Source organism: Perissodus microlepis, chromosome 20 (assembly GCF_051167445.1).
Source record: "Perissodus microlepis isolate ML-2025 ecotype Zambia chromosome 20, ASM5116744v1, whole genome shotgun sequence".
NCBI lineage: Eukaryota > Metazoa > Chordata > Actinopteri > Cichliformes > Cichlidae > Perissodus > Perissodus microlepis.
The window spans coordinates 28445700-28463127 of record NC_140480.1 but is presented as its reverse complement, the minus strand read 5'-3'; positions in this window follow the sequence as shown (position 1 = coordinate 28463127).

The following is a 17428-nucleotide window of genomic DNA, read 5'->3' as shown; positions in this document are numbered from 1 at the left end:
AGGCGCACTACAGGGCTGCCGCCAGGCCCCTGTGCGAAGGAATGCGACTGTTAAAATGCGTGGATCTGGGGGTACAGCAGGAGAGGGCACTGAATCAGTGTGAGCACTGAGAGAGCCTCAGGGTATTGTTTAACACACACACACACACACATATAACCATTCACACATTCCCTCCGATTTGCTTCTGTTGCTTTCCCACACCCACTCCCTCGGCTAAATATGTTTGATAGAGCTCATATGGTAACAGACGCACCCGTCTTTGCGGGACCAAAACAAACTGCACTAGAGTAAAAATCGATATATATATATAGCTACGGTTTCTTCTTTTACTCACAGACAAAGAAAAAATATGCTCTTTTTTCATAGCCTCATGTTACTGTTGCAAAATCAGGAAAATTAAGAGCACCCACTGCCAGTTTAAGCGCATGCATGATCGTGCTTTCAGATACTCCATTAATAGAGACATCAGAACTCTTATGCATGACACTCTAATGCAGTGACATTCAGCACTTCTTCAACTTAATGAAGACATGTATTTTATTTCACTGATGGAAAAATTCTAAATACGACTGATGAAAATAATGACGTTCACATCGTTTTGCTTTTAATTTGACAGATGAAGAATACACCAAGGGTGATCTTTACATTTACTATCATCATCTACACCAATATAAGGGGCAACATGTTCATAGTTTCCTGAATGTTTCTGGTTAATGCTTTCAGGTTGGTGCTTCCTTCCTGAAGTGTAAGCTCACATTTATCACTCTCTTTACACAGAACCATGCAGTGCAGAATCATTAAAACAACCTCCTCTGTGCTTATAGCATTTTAACTGTTGTCTTTTTGATTCAGAGCAACTAATTTACAGCTCAGCAGCTCTGTGAGGCTTCACATAGACACAGCAGTGCTTGTTTAAAATTTTGGCTCAGCAGATATAAGGCTGATTAATGATTTTTTTTCAAAGGCTACTGTGTATATACCCAAGTGCAATGTTCACTTGATTTCTTCACGAATAAAATACCCTACTAAATATGTTTTAAAATACTAAAATGGAAGCATATATGATAAGTTTATGTTTTTTGTTGATATGTGGTCATAAATCAAATTATTGGACAAGGAAAAACGGGTCTTAAATCATGTGTGATAAGAAAGTTTTCACAGGATTCTCCGCAATCCTGTGAAAAACGCACCTCTATAATAACCACCTCTATAAAAGCTGAAGTTTTGGCAGTTTGCTGGTCTGGAGCATTCAGGTTTGTGTTAACAAAAAGCCACAATCTTCCCAACAAATTCACCCCGACGCCAGACTGCAACTCCTGTGAAATTGCAAAAAAGAGCTCCACTCAGACTAAACAGGCTTCAGTTTGCATGATAACTGTTCAAGTTCATTACAGTACAATTAGAATAGGATTGAACAAGCATTGGGTTTTTTTGAAGAGGTTACCAGGAGAAAGCCTCTTCTCCCTAAAACGAACATGGCAGCACACCTAAGACTCGCAAAGCTGCATCTGAACAAGCCACAAGAATTCTAAGAATTCTAGAACAATCCTTTTGGACGGACAAGAGCAAAGTGCAGATTGTGGCCATAAAGCAGCACCGCATTTGACAAAACAAACGCCACAAACACCTCATTCCAACTGTCAAGCATGGTGGTGAAGGGGTGATGATTCAGGCTTGTTTTGCAGCCACAAGATTGAATAAGTTGAATAAGTCTTACAAAAAATATTTACCGTTATTATTGTTGTTAAAGGTTCTTCTGAAACTTAAGTAATCACCAAACTAGTAAGAAATACTTATTTCACGGTGACACAGGAGGAAAACCTAGGGGATGATTCACATCCATCATGTGGATAACATGAATTTCTGCTTTGAGATACTTTAGAATAGATTAGCTTTTACTCCAATATGGCCAACATTACAGTTTTGCCACTTGCCAGGGTAAAATGCCATTAATTCTACCCTATCTGTCATCTCTGTCAACTTCCTGATGTATTGTGTGTTATTTCCTGTCCAGACTTTGCTTACTGGGGCTGATGAACAACACAGTAGGTCGTAAACTATGTGGCGGCCTCAAAAGAATGTCCCATATTTCAGCCATGTCACCCTTTGGAAACCTTAAAAAGACACTACTCGGTATGGTGACTAACAAATGCCCATTAAAAATGTAGTATCCCTTGACTCCCCTTAATCTGTGCGGCTCCTCCTTATAAGTCAATGTTGATGTCAATGCTGTGCAGACCACCGAGGTGTCATGAATGCTTGTGCAGCCTTATATAGAAGCCCTCTGAGGTTTATGATCAGTGCATTATTAGTATCAGCTGGTCTGAACCAACATGAAGAGGGTATGCTGTCAGCTTGCTAATGTACAAGTCACAGCAAGGTTATGTGCAGTGTGTCTGAAGCTCTTTAGTAATAGCTCATACCCTTATAGGAGTAAAGGAGGCACAGGACGAGAGGTAATGGGAAACTCCCCGCATGTTCAAATCAGCTTTTGGTGGGCTTCTATTGATGAGGAATTCAATGAAATATTTGGTGGAGGGGATACAAACAAACCAACCCGTGCACACAAGCAAACAGAGTAGAGTAGAGTGGAAATTAAGTGTCCTCTCTAATGAAAGGATTCAGGGTTTGTAGTAATATTATGGTTCAACTGCAGGTTTTTCCTCCAGTTGAAATCTGACTCGTCGCCAAAGTTTATGTGTTATCATTTAAACATCTCCACCTGTTCTCTGAGTTTATTTGTTCAGTGATATGATAAGCCTTTAAATAAATAAGCAGGTGTTGTAAGCAGCAGATCACCGCATTGTGAGTCAATTCAAATTCAAACAATAGCACGTATCAAAGAGCAGGAAAAACCACACAGGCAGGTATTTTATTGCTGCTGCATCCCGCTCTGGTACATTTCCATGGAAAATCGTTTTTTTACAAAGGCCTGCGCTTTTAAGACCATCACTGAGACTTGATACAGAATCTGCCACAGCTTGTACGATGGGTCTTTAAAGAATCCATAATTCAAACAGCGTGCTCTGGAGTGAAAAAAAGGAAAAATAACTTTTTCATCTTGCCTTTTGTTTTGCTTAGAAAATACAGGTTTATCCGTTGCATGAAGCCTGGTTCTGTGTATTAGCATAATTTGTGTAAATCTCAATTGTTACATCCTGGCACATTTTATCAGGGAGTTTGTGTTGCATTATTAGGAGAGTGCCAGGTCGCCAGCACAGTCAAGCATTGAAGTCAAACAATTCCCAGTCTTCCTGCATTTGTCTTAAGGAATGTTGCTTGTTCGTGCCGCTAATGAATCTCCTTCACCTCAGGGAACGGAGACTCACTTCACAGCTTACTTAACGTCACATGTTGTTTATGCAATTGTGTTGATGTCTTCATTCCTGTTACTGAATCTGAGACCGCAATGAATTCTGTCACTATAAAAGCACCCATTTTACTTTCATTTGGAATTTATGTAAAACCCTTGTTATTACATTAATTGCTTTATGGCTAAAATGCATTTTCCTGGCCACACATAACTGTGGCCTGACCAGTAATGGAATATAACGCAGCTCCGGGCTTTTAGAGAAAGACCACCTACTCTCTGCTACAGCTGTAGCTTCTGCCCTGTGGGGAAAATGACAAAATATACATTTTTAACAACAAAGCTTCAACTCTTATTTCACTTTAAATAAATTCTTTATAGTGGAACACCCAGGTAGAAAACAATTGGAAAACATTATCTTGCCATTTGCCAACCTCTCATAAAAGTTCTCATAAAACAGGAGACGGAAGGCTTGCATCAGACAGCTGAACAAACCATTTTGTTTTATTAATTTTTTAACACTTTAACAGATTTTTTTTTAACACAGCAAAACTGCAAAACATTTTTTTTACATGACATAAGTTGTACACCTATTGATAGCTGTTAATGTTATTTTTGGAAATACTTGGACATCCTTGTTAAGGAGTATGAGCTTTAAGGTCTCCTCTAAATGAAACAAACAATGTTCTGTAAATAGTCTTTCTCTAGTTATTGTGGTTATGGGTTCTCCAACATTTTTCCAGAGAAACATGACAAACTAAGTACAGTTGTTTTTAATAGAGCCTGATTTGAAGGGTCACGCCCATTTTTGATGAGGTAACTAGAATAAAAAAAAGCTAATGTCTAAATATCTGTCATGATGCTCATTTATGAAATAAAACAATAATGAAAACATAAGTTGAGGTTATGCCTCCTCTACAGTTTCATTTCAGTTCATGTCATTGTCCAATGAAAAATTCACTGAAAGATGACTTTTCCATTTCCAGCATCCTTCAGGAAGTCACGGCATTGTTCTAAATGCTGATTCATGTTGAACAACCTGGAGACCAAATGTCTCACTCTAAGTAGAGACTGACCATTCATGGTAATATCGAACTCACGCAAATCCTACTGAGCATAAACACCAACACCTTGTGTTTGTGTAAAATGCTGATTCATTCTCTGTAATGAATTCCCTTGGGAGAGACTGTGCCGTCAATGTCTTGTGACTCAAACTCTCTTCCAAGTACAATTCTAAATAAGGCAGCAGACTTCTGTGTACCATTCATCACACAGTACTAGTACTCAGTGTTTAAGCTTATGACCTGATTTGAGTACAAGCTAAACTAAAGTGGAGCCTCTGTTCTTAGTTGCCCGATGTCTCACACATGACCAGCAGAGGAGGGTAAAAAGTCTGGTGGTCTTGATAAAACTTCTGATTCACAAAACTATGATGATGAATCACCTAATCTGAGGTCTCAGCGTCCTAAATTACCCAACTATCCCACTGTTTTCCCCTCTTTTTCCATTAGTATTACACCATTCTTAGTTTTTAACATTTTCTCAGCACTTGCTTATCTTCTAAAATATTTCTGGCAGCGTTTCAGTAAACTGTCAGTGAGTTCAAAGTTGATGCTGGGTGGTTATCTGTGTGTGCGCGCATGTGGTTGCAGTTAGGTGCTTTATCCATTAAGCCAAATCAATAAGATGTCAAGCGGGAGATAATTTTCTCAAAAGTGCAGCTGGCTCTGTTTTAAAGAATTATCTCAGTAAAGTGTTTTGCTGACTTTCCTCTTATCAGTCAGTAGTACTCATCTTGCGAAAGAATGGAGAAATCCCAGAAACAAATAAGGATTTAATGCTTGCATAGCTCAGCCTGACTACACGGGGCGTATAATGGTTAAAAGTTTGTTATCTCTCCAGATCTTGGGAAGTTTTGCCTACATCCCACCTTCTCCTCCTTTTTCTTCGTCACTCTTGCTGCGCTTCCCTCTGGAGTTTTGTGGTGAAAGCCTCACTCGTCATGCACCATGTGCCTGGCTTTTATTAGGGATTTGGCACAGATCACTGTGTACATTTTGCCTAGGTAAAGGAGCTGTTAAAAGGACAAAAAACTCTCTTTTACAAGAAATCCCTCAGTCTGCCTCTGTCATTTTGACTGATGCAAATATAGTGTAAAGAATGTATCAAAGCACAGCTACCCCCCACTGTCCCACCCCTGTAAGAAGGAGAGGACAACCCGGAACATTTGAGTCTTGCAGCAAAGTTGTGTGTATTAACATGTTGGTTTCCATGAGTAACAAGAAGAGCTGGATTCTCTGAGGAGCTGCTGTCATGGGCGCGTCCAGCTTTTCTGGACAGATCCACCTCCGTTCATCAGGACCTGGCAGAACCACAGTCACTAAGGAGTTGGTTTACTTTTGGAAGAAATAACTTGTTGACTATGTAATACCCCATATGCATGATAATGACCTCCGGCTGGGTGGAAGGACGGAGTAACAAGAAAGAAAAGCACTGATACGATGGGAGGATCACAGGAAATGTTGCATTGAGTGGTGAAAATAAATATCATCAGGATTCAGAATTAATTAGACGGATAAAGACCACTATAAACTGCATATATTAACTATAAACTAATTACTATAAACTGCATATATTTCACACTAGTGCTGACCATTTATAAAGTATTCCAGTTAGTTTTCTTTTTGCACTATGAACAACCTTTAACCAAGGCAACACTGTTAACCAGTCTGGTCATGCAAATATTACAATTGACTGGTTTGGAAAAATATATTTTAGTTGCATCCAAACTGCTCTGACATCTGAGAATTAACTGCTGGAATTAAATTCAAAACCCCAGTAACAAAAAGTTGTAAAATCTGTAATCTGGTGATTTCTGCCATGAAAATGTTTTCACAAAGAACCTAGGGTTTTGAACCATTACATGCAGAATGGGTCTCTCGCTCACTTTAAGACACACTTTGAAAATGAGACAGCAATCATTTAAAAGACTAAAAAAAACATACAAAAACTTCATATATATACTGTTGGTATGGAGCAAATAAACAGTCCACGTTCATAATGTTAGGAGGCATCGAAGAAAACAATTTACATTCAACAGATTTTGAAATATTCTGACATTTAGTCAGCTAATCCAAAAATGTAAAGTCCTGATTCGTTTAATCTGATTGCAGCTTTCATTAAATGTCTCTTTACTAGTCCGTCTTTTTTCCAAAAACCATGCCCTGGCCCATTAATTGTTTTTTCCGTTAACTGTCTTAAACCTAACCCATAATGAGACTACTTTCTATTACTTGTGAAACTAATATGGTTCAGAGTGTTAGTTAGCCAGGAATGCAGCCCAAAAGCATCTTTGTGAGCCAAAATAATTCTAAGAATTAAATATGAATCAAGTCAGCTTGTCAACAAGTTTTTTTTATGTCTTTTCCATGTGGGATTTCCACTCATTTTGGAATAAGACATCCATAAAGAGTTTCTGTTTTCCTTACACCACTCCTGACAGCTTTATGAATCAGTAATCAGTTTTCTTGCAAGCTAAAACAGAGCCAGTGCTTGTCTTAGGAAGCTCAGATTGGACTTTACCCTGCCTATACAATATGTTTCTGTGCTTGCTGCTAATTGCTTCCATGTCTCTCAGTTGTGGTGCAGGCCATGTAGATGATGTTAGTATGAGGTGCAGAGGGGAGTTTTTGGATAAAGACAACAGAGACCAGCTGGGTGGAGTCATTTACTGGCTGTGGGGAGCTCATTCTCTCAGCTGAGTTGCCTGCTCACTGATGACACAGTTACTGAGACTTCTATGTGTGCGCTGTATGAGTAAGGCTTTCCTTTGCTCGTAATGTGCTATTTCCACAGCAGTCATGTCAGGCGAACCTCCTGCAGCCAATTAAAACCACCACACGCCTAGCAAAAGAGAAATGAGATAAATTCAGAGCATGCAATCTATTGGAGCCTTTTAACTGTAAAAGATGAGATATTTTCATACAAAACACATTGGAAACTATTCATAAATCATTATGTTCTGAGTTAAAGAAATCTCTTTCATCCATGGCGCTGATGGAAAACTACAGAAGTTTCTAAAGATGTGATTTATTTTTTTTTTTTCACTTTTCAGCACATGTCAATCTAATGAAACTTCAGACAAACAGTCAATGCCAGATATTTTCTGGCAAACACTGCAATTCTATGCCCACACTATTTCCAGGTGTTTGGAGGGTCCACAACCCTATAGCAATGAAAGAGGCTGCACTCCACAAGTACCATCTGGTTCCTCTGGTCTCAGTCTTCCAGCTGCTCGCATCCCTCTGAAGATCTCAGTGAGCAGAAAACTGAGGTGATATCAGGACAAACATCTGTATATTTATATAGCAGCAAAAATGAATATGAAATGATTCACAGGCAGCAGCCTCTTTCTCACCCCACATCACGGAGGAACTGAAGGCAAGTCTAGCTGTACTCGTGAGAACAGCAGCTGATTGTTCTCCAGCCCTGGGATCCGGATCTTTATTCATCATGGTGGAATTATCTGAGGGTGGCCCACTCTTTTTTTTTTCTTCATCTTTACCGCAAAAGTTTCACATTTACATCATCTGTTAATGAAACAATTGCATGTATTGTAAAGGGCTTTCAGGCAAAAAGAGTCCTTACAAATGAAGAAGTATTGCTGTAAAAAATGAAGAATTGAATCTGTATCTTTAGTCGGTGACTCAACCGTGCAAGATCAAGTTCAAGAGACATCTGTTCACTGGGGAGACTGCTGAGTCGGACATCGGTGATGCAACACAAACAAGCTGTGGTTTTACATGGAGTTACATGCTGTAACTATTTCCTGAAAAGAGATTGTAATTTTGAGGGGTTTGGTTATGACTGCTAGACTGCAGATTTTCTTCCATTCCAGTTGTCTTTAAAACATACTTGGCAAAGTGTTTAGTCGTGGAAAATGTTAGAGAAAAGATCAAGTGATCTGACAGAAAGGCATTCCCACATAAGATACACATTGGTGCCAAAAAGCATCTACAATGCCTCAGTGGAAAAACAGCAAGAACTTATCACCAGTATGTGTGCACAGGTTACTTAAAAGAATAGAGTCGCATTTTAAGAGAAACACAGATGTTTGCTTTCTTGCCTTGAATTGATAAGATAGATGCACTTTAATGTTTAGATGTGCTGGTAGGCAGCCTGTGTCAACTTTATTCAGGGCCAAGCTCGAGGTTTCCAAACATTATTCTAAACTTGTTGGCTGGAGATTTCCTACAGACATCCTACAGTCATGAAAGTCATACTGATCATTTTATTTGACTCTCAGTAAGAAAGGGGATTGAATATGTATTTTTGAAAGTGCTGTTGCTTTGTAGGTGGTTATAAGCACATGTAAAAACTGAAAAGCAATGTGTTGTCACTGTGGTTTATAGATAAACAAGAAAACCTGTCAGTGTGTGGAACAGCTGTGGAAAATGTCAGTTTGAGGTTTTCACACATCTTGTTAAGGAAACATTTTGAAGAAGTTGTAAATATAGCAGTTTCTAATGACATGTTGCTACACTGAACAAAAAAGAGCTCTTTCTTTAGAATTACAGATACTTAAACGTAACTCACTACACTGAAATTTACATAAAGTGAGATAAAAACGCAGTGAAGCTTATCTCCTGCTGCAAAGTCACAGATTGAATGATGGGACTTTTATACAGGTTCCTTTATATGCATATACAGTAGCTAAGGAAGTGAAGGATCAAGAAATACCCAAATGACATTATTTAAAGTACAAATGCAATAATATGGTGAAAGCATTAGCTTTCACAAAAAGAGTTAGACAATGGAAAACAGCTAGCCAAGCTTTGCCAAGAGAATAAAATCTAGGCCATTACCAGCAGCTCTAAAGCTCTAGATTAGCTCAGCATGATAACTTGTGTTAATTATTTACCTTTAAGAATGCTTTCCCCTCTTATTTGTGCAAATCTGAACTAACCAATGGTCTCAGCTTCCTTAATAGCTGCAGATAAGCATTAAAAGTCTTTGACCCAACCATCCATAAGTTTGTGCATGATTTCTTTCATCAGATGTGGAACCTTTCTTCTTAGTGTGACTTTTTCCACCCATATCCTGTAGACTTTCTGACTCTGCAGCTCCATTTTCCCGCAACAACCTCCACATGCATATGCATGCATGCTGGGATAAAGCAACAGGTACCCTTATTAGCACAGCTTGGGGCTATAACATGCCTCCTTCATTAACATGGGTACACCCTGCTCTAACAGTGATTTAAATCCAAGCGTTAACTCCAAGGGCTCCCAAACCTTCCACATTATCATATCACTTTTATCACACATCTCCACCCATCTCCTTCCCCCATCCGCCCCACCCTGTGCAGCAGCAGCAGCAGCAGCAGCAGCAGCAGCAGCAGCAGCCTTCAGGTGATTTGACAAAGAGTGTGTTGATTCACCTGCCAGCTGCTGGTGAGGGGGTCTCCCTGCTCAGAAAGGGAGATAGTGATTAGTAAAAAGCTGAGAGACGACCTCTTCTCCCTGGGTGAGTGCTCACACTCTGCAGGAGCCTAATGAAGGGGCCTGAAGGCAAAGAAAGCCCCACAGGGTCAGAGGCTGGTGTCAATGAGAAACTACAGAACCCTCTAATTCGGTGACACCCAACACAGAGTGCAGGAGCCCCGAGATTTGTGTGTGTATGTGTCCAGGGGGGTGTCGAGTGGGTGTGTGGGTTTGTGTGAATTTGATTTAGCTGAAGTGCCTCTTAAAAGGTTCACCATAAATACACAATGCTGTGTTTGCTTGGAGTCAGAAATGTCAGAAATGGAAATCTGGACTGGAGTCACTTTTGGATCCTCTTCATCAATTCATTCTTTTTACCACGCCAGTGCCAGCACGAGCAGCAGGTCATGTGAGACTTTGGCTTTCCCACTTTAAAAGGGTACTCTGAAGCCTTTAAAGAGGGAAGCACTTCAGTAGTGGAAAAACAGGGGGGAAATTTTGTTAGCTAGGGATATAAAATATTGGGTTTACCCATCACTCACTGGGATGGAAGCCATGGCGTCTGCTCAGAAAAGAGTCAGCATACAGTACAATGAGTGTATCCGCTCACATACAGTAGCCAAAACATCCAAGAGAAGTCGGTGCCCACAATGCACATTTCGCTTTGTTTCATTGTGCCAGGAAGACGTACATTGGTTGCATCTATTTATATGTCTTTGTTCTGTCAGCAGTTACTCTCAGTGCCTTAGTTTTGACCAGAAGGAAAAGTGGTGGCCTGTGGGAAAAGGCACTAGAGAGTGAAGTGAAGCGGATCAGGACATATTCATTAACCATGTCGCTGCTCTCCAGTTCATGTTACTATGCCTAGGATTTATAGCAGCTAGAGCCCCTTGTGTCTTTCCATACATCTTGTTCTCTCCTCCCTGGAGTTTAATCTCAGGGAAGGGCGTTTTGGGTTTCTACTGAAATATTTTATCAGCTCCCAGGATGCTGTCTGACATGGGAGTGGAGTAAATCTGTACCAAGATCACAGAAGCATCCTCTGATGTTTTTTTAGGAACGCCTCATCAGTCTCTGTTAACTCTTACAAACCCAGACAGATGAAGATCCCAGTTAATCTGATTTCTTTGTGATTCCCTTCAGGGTGACTGGTGGGAAAGCCATCACATCTCATGGAAGTGCTGAACCATAACATTTTCTCCGGGAGCAGCTGGGAGTGTGTGGTCATTAAAGAGAGAAGCAGGAGATCAAATTGACATTCAGCACTATTGTGACCTTCTTAGTCTACCCTCTTGATGGTGCATCGTCTTCTATCTTTGCACAGCTTTGCACAGCTCAGGTGACGCAGCATGCTTGCACTGAAGTCTTTTGAATCTGAATCCTAGGTTAAATGCATTTTTTTCTGCCTGTCCTGCTTCTCAGTGATTTATATGGAACATGAACTTGAATGAACATGAACTAAAAATAATCCAAAAGGAAGGTAGGACAGAGTAAACAAAAACCCACTCCACATTCCAGAGCATTAGCCAGCTTAACCTCGTGTTCATTTGGTTGAACTGATCTGTTATCTGTTACTGATTGCCAACATTTAAAATTTGACAGCAGTTCAGAGATGCAGAGCAGGTCTTTAAAGAGTCAAACTTTGAATGACCTCGCATTACTTTGTTTAGCCCACAAGTCAAAGGGATGTCACTCAGTGTCCAGTGGAGCAGCTCTCTGATACTTCCATTCTTTCTAAGCAGCTCCCCTTTCCACTAAACCCCCCAAGATGGGCTATAAATAATCATCTGAAGTCACCCCTGATGTGTAATTAATTTCCAGGAGAAAGCCTGCAGTGGTGGAGCACTGCAGTGTTATGACAAGCCTCTCCATCAAGCCCATCACCTGTTGGACTCATACTACACTTGTTTTCCCAGCTGTAACTTGAGACCAAGTCTCTATTCCCAGCACACTCTGGGGCACCAAAAGACAGGAGGTTTATTTAAAACAAAAAAAAAGTACATATTTTTATATTTAGGAATGTTTTTTTTTTCTTTGTCCCAATTTCTTTAAAGCAGTAACAATGCAACAAAAAAGCAAGTGGTGTTCACAATTAATATCATACTAACAATCTAAAAGGTCTCTCAGTCCTGTCACTGTCTTGACAAGTCTGTGCATGTGTATTGCCAAGGACCTGAATAATTTTGGATTTATACCTCTGTATTAAATCTACACCATAGGTGTGTTGTAATTCCAAACCTTTCTGTAACTCTACGCCGTAACTGATGCTGTAACCTAGGCCAACCTGGAAAAATAACTCCACATTGCATCGATGTAGCCGGTAATAATTTTAATCAGCATATCTATTTCTTTTTACTCCTATGGGCAACCTCCAGAGCTTAAAAATGAGTCAATGGATCACAAAATGATTTGATCTCCTGTGGATTGTTTCCACTGCGAACATCTTTGAGTATTTTTTAATAACTTATCCAACTGGATAACCGAGTTGGGGGCGTTGTCGCACTGACTGACATGAATCCTGACAGACAGCTGAAGTTACTCTGTTAGGCCTCATCCACTATTTTGAGTCATTAAACTGGACCTTCTACTGTGTCTAGACTTTTGGTGCCTTTGGGAGAATTTTAATGGATTAGCTTACTAATATATGGCTTGTTGTGTGACACAGACCATCAAAAAACTTTGTGCTTCAGTTTTGGTATTTTAAAAGTCCTTTACTTATTACTTACTAGTAATGTGTGTCTGTATGATGCACTCACATAAATTGGGAATTCAGCATCCTAACAAAGCTAAAAGTGTTAGCTGAGAAATGAGTATTCCACCCTTTCATGCATAAAGGTAACTACTAGTTCCAAAAAGCAAAATGATGTCTGCAAAAATGCTAAGTTTGAAGCATTAAATGCAGAGTCCAAAGCCAGTGGGCGGATTCATGGTGGTTATGTCAATCTTTTTATGCTTTCTATGTCTCCAACTCATTCTGTGTCTGTTTTTTGTTTTGTTTTTTTTGTCAGCTAGAAAGCATAAAATGCATTGCTGATTTTCAAGTTAGATGAGCAATGTTTCCCCCAGAATGACTGCTGCCCGCTCCACCCTGTATCCATCCATCCAACTATCCATCTTCTACTTATCCAGGTGTGGGTCATGGGGGCAGCAGTCTAAGTAAAGACACCCAGACCTGACGATCCTCAGCCACTTCCTCCAGCTCTTGACCATGACAGACAATCCTGACAGAGTCCAACACCAACCAAGAAGAAATCTGACTTGCTGCACTGCAGACCAAGCTCTGGCAGGATCTGTACATGGATTAGATAGTTCACAAAAATAGGCCAAAGCTCCTTTTTGAGGAATGCTGTTGAAGCTATGCTGCAAACACTGTATGTTTGAGTACGCCAGGCCTGTCCAGCACTCTCTGCCTACCACCTAATCCAACTCACCTCCAGGTGGTGATTAGTTTGCAGTTCTGCTCTTCTCATCATGTGACTGTCCAGAATGTACAACCACTGTCGCACATAGTCTGGCCCTTCACCTAGAACAAAATTGCCTTGAAAGAAGAGGTAAATTGCCCTCAGCAACATAGATCCTAGAATCACTGAGGTACAAAAATGCCTCCATTGTGATAAGGTGTTGAGTCATGGATAGGATGTTCTGTGTGATGGGGCATAAATATACACAGACATGTTTATTTGGCTGTCTTTATGAGGAGAAGCTACCCAAGTCTTTAAAGCCCTTTAAGTTTAACCAACAAAACTAAGGGACAAATCGTTATCCTAAACAAATCTAACTTTAACCCATAAAAACCAAGACTTAAAAAAAGCTGTAAAATACATGCATTTAGTGAGTGATTCCCTAGATCTATCCTTTTGTCATATAGGAACTTAATGAATGCCTCCAGTGATGCATTTAGGAAACACTTGAAATTGTAGCATGTGTTGCTCGCTACTCAAACAGGCACTGCATTAGTTGAATATAGCCCCTAACAGAATCCCTCCAATAAGTGTGTTGGGGGGGGGAAAAAACAATCATATAAAACATAATATTTCTTATCAGTTTCAAACTCAACTGCACCTGCAACCCCCTTAATGCAATATGTTTCCTGCAACCCTGCAGATTATTCCACATTGGAAATCACCCTCAGTCCAACCAACATCACTGCCCTAAACACACACACGCACGCACACACACTCCACACTGCACATACATAGCTCAGCACACACAGTATGGAAAGTCATCACTGCCCTAAACACACACACACACACACACACACACACTCCACACTGCACATACATAGCTCAGCACACACAGTATGGAAAGTCTTACCCGCAGAGGCAGCAGGGCAGCGCATTGTTTTTACAGGTAGGCCAATGAACCCCTTTGTTACAGGAAATGAGGTCATTCGATTAAAGCATCAGTGTACAATACCACTACTGAAAACTGAGCTGCTATAAAAGTCAGCACAGCCTGGCCCCTGCTGAGGATGACTATCATTGCTAGGTTTTTATGAGAATGGGAGAAACACAAAAAATATGAAGTTGGGGCATGGTTTTAATTAAGCTAAGTGACTTGGCCGCTGTAATGGGGGTTAGACATTTGCCACAAGTGGGGACTTTTACATGATTCACTTAATTGTCCATTAGGGAATAGGGCACATGGACAGGAAGTGACTCTGTATCCTTTCCCAGATTTCTGAAAGCACAGTTATCTCCTGTTCCCACCACCTCTGTGAAACAAGGACCACCCCAGCAGATTGTGTCAAGTACAGTCAGTTTTATTTGTTACACCAGTAGCAAATGTAAAGGTTCAAAGGGCTTCGTGTGCATAAAAATAACATACTAAAAACAGGGAAAGTCATGTATTAAAAGAGAAAAAGGGGTAAAACAACAAATATAAAATCAGACAAAACAGAGAGAAAGAGAAGAAGAAGTTATGAAGAACACTGAAATAACAGGAAGACATAAAGAAGACATGTATGTACCTAGATTACTACATGTGGCTTAATCTACCAGTTAGTACAGCTGTACAGTGCAACTAAAATCAGTTGTAATTATTAAGTAAGTACTTTAAGATTAAAGAAGTTTGGACACATATCAGCAGCAATCAACAGATGAACAGAGCCACGACAGTACTGATAAAAAATGCATGCTTAGAAAAGCTTAACTTTTTTTTCATGCACAACACGGCATAATTTTGGGCCTCTCGTGTGTTACATTACATTTAACTCTCAGAGCGAAGCTGTAATTTTCTTTTAAAAAAAAAAGATTTTTCCAACATGACAAACTATTTATAACAAAAAGGACGCCTGGCTTTGTGACACATTCATATTTGCGACGTTTCATGCAATCCATCAAATTAGTGCTGATATATTTCAACGTGGAACAGCGTTATGGGCCGACTGACACTCCCATCCCCAGAGCCGCGGTGGAGATGTGGCTAAAATGTGGTTTGACGGGTCAGAACCTTATTTTAACGACATTTTATCACACACAAAGACGATGTCATCATTCACCAGACATTCCCTGAAACTTGCGTTTCTCTCATTAACATCAACCACTGCGACCATTCAGTTGCCTCTCGAGACTTGAAATAAACATGAAGAGAAGTCTCAGCAAGCAAAGACACTAACCACCAAAATTGAGCACCACTTTTACTGACCAATTAACAACAGGCAATTTAAAGGCCCCTTTTTTGTTTACACAAATTGAACGCATCCTGACAGCTGCAAAGGTCAAGCCAAGAGATTCCTCTTCCCCCAGATGCCTCTGATATGAAGTCACCTCTTATTCCTCATTGGGTAAAATAGAAAACATTCAAATGAGGTTATCCATACTGGCTTTTGTTAAGAGACTTTGTAAGCATATAGATATTTATTCCACCTCGAGGGAAGCTGGGCGGGCCGCCAGGTGCTTAGCTAATGGGATGGTTTTTATTATAAGACTGAAAGGAAGGAAGAACATGGAACATTTAAGAAAAAACAAAGGGAAACATGCACAAGACTGAAACTACATGCTGCTATTTTTTTTTAACTTACTTCCACAATGTGTGGTGTTTTAGGGCTGTTGTTAGGGAAGTTGGATAGCTATGACGAACATGTCCTTGGGGACCAGCAGTCAGTGCAAGACACACCATATTTCACACAGCTGTGTGTCCACAGCTGTTTTTCTGGTTCTGGTGAGAGTCGTTTGGCTTTCGTCGACTTGCATTGTTTTGTTTTTATCTGCTTGTTCTGTCAGTGCCATCCCATACCCAGAGCTACATGACATAATAGAATCTTCCGCTTTGGGCTGCTGTGTTTTTGCACATTTTCAATACGACAAAGTCAATTACCAGAAATTATTAAAACACAATCTTTTTACAAAAAGAACAACAGAATTATAAAGTAATGTATACATTTTTATTTTTATTATTTCTAACTGCATGTCAACTGCCTTGCTAAATTTAAAAGGTTACAATACAAATGTATCATTTATTATCTTTCATTTATTGTTATGTTGGCATCGTATCAGAAACACAGGATTACTCTCTGGTTCCTGCAAAAGTAACATTTCAGCTATCAGTACCTTTCAGCAGTACCTTTAAGTTTCAAAAAAATAAGGTGTTTAAAAATTGAAGTTGTTGCTATATGTCCCAGGAGTTTTCAGATTCCTTGCTTTTGGGGGGAATTTGTTACCTTTAGGCAAACTTACGTTTAATAAGAGCTTAACAAAATATATAAATATATGTATAATGGTAAGTATAGAGACTGGAGTTTCTAACACATCAGCATAAAATGTGCGACAAGTTCAGGAAGATGGGGCAGCACGGTGGCACGGTGGTTAGCAATGTTGCCACACAGCAATTCCACCATCAGGCCGGGGTCTTTCTGTGTGGAGTTTGCATGTTCTCCCCGTGTTTGCGTGGGTTCTCTCCGGGCGCTCCGGCTTCCTCCCACTGTCCAAAGACATGCACTTAGTGGGGATATGTTAATTGGTTAATCCAAATTGCCCATAGGTGTGAATGTGCAAGTGAATGTGAGTGCGAATGGTTGTCTGGCTCTGTGTGTTGGCCCTGCGACAGATTGCCGACCTGTCCAGGGTGTACCCTGCCTCTCGCCCTATGACATAAGCGGACGCGAATGGATGGAAGTTCAGGAAGATATATTGTATTTTCACCAGTGGGCAAAGAGGGAAAGTTTGAGCAGCCACAGTATTGTTTTTACCTTCACTGCCCCCATTGTTTCCTTCTTCCTGCCTTCAGAAGGTTATTGCGATCTTCTCTCCCGAGTGCACAGAATGAACTTTGCACAAGAGGGTCTGGATTTCCCTCTTCAGTTCAGCCAGCATGTGACGAGCGGGGCAGACTAGTGAAAATAACATGAGCCAGTTTTATGAATAGTTCCATTTAAAACGGACCGGTTTCGGTGAAGGACTAATGATGCCATAGCGCTGGCGTCACGGACGGGGGGGGCAGAGAGCATTCTTTCCAGGCGCTGGAGCAGCACTTTCAGACTGGGAGGCTGGAGTGAGATGGTGTGGCAATTTTCCATGTCACATACGTCACTCATAACACCCAGCTGCTCTTCATGGATCTGTCCAGTCACAACAGTAAAATTAAAGCCTAGATAAAGCTGGCGATTTAGCACATATGTCAACACGCTCTGAGATGA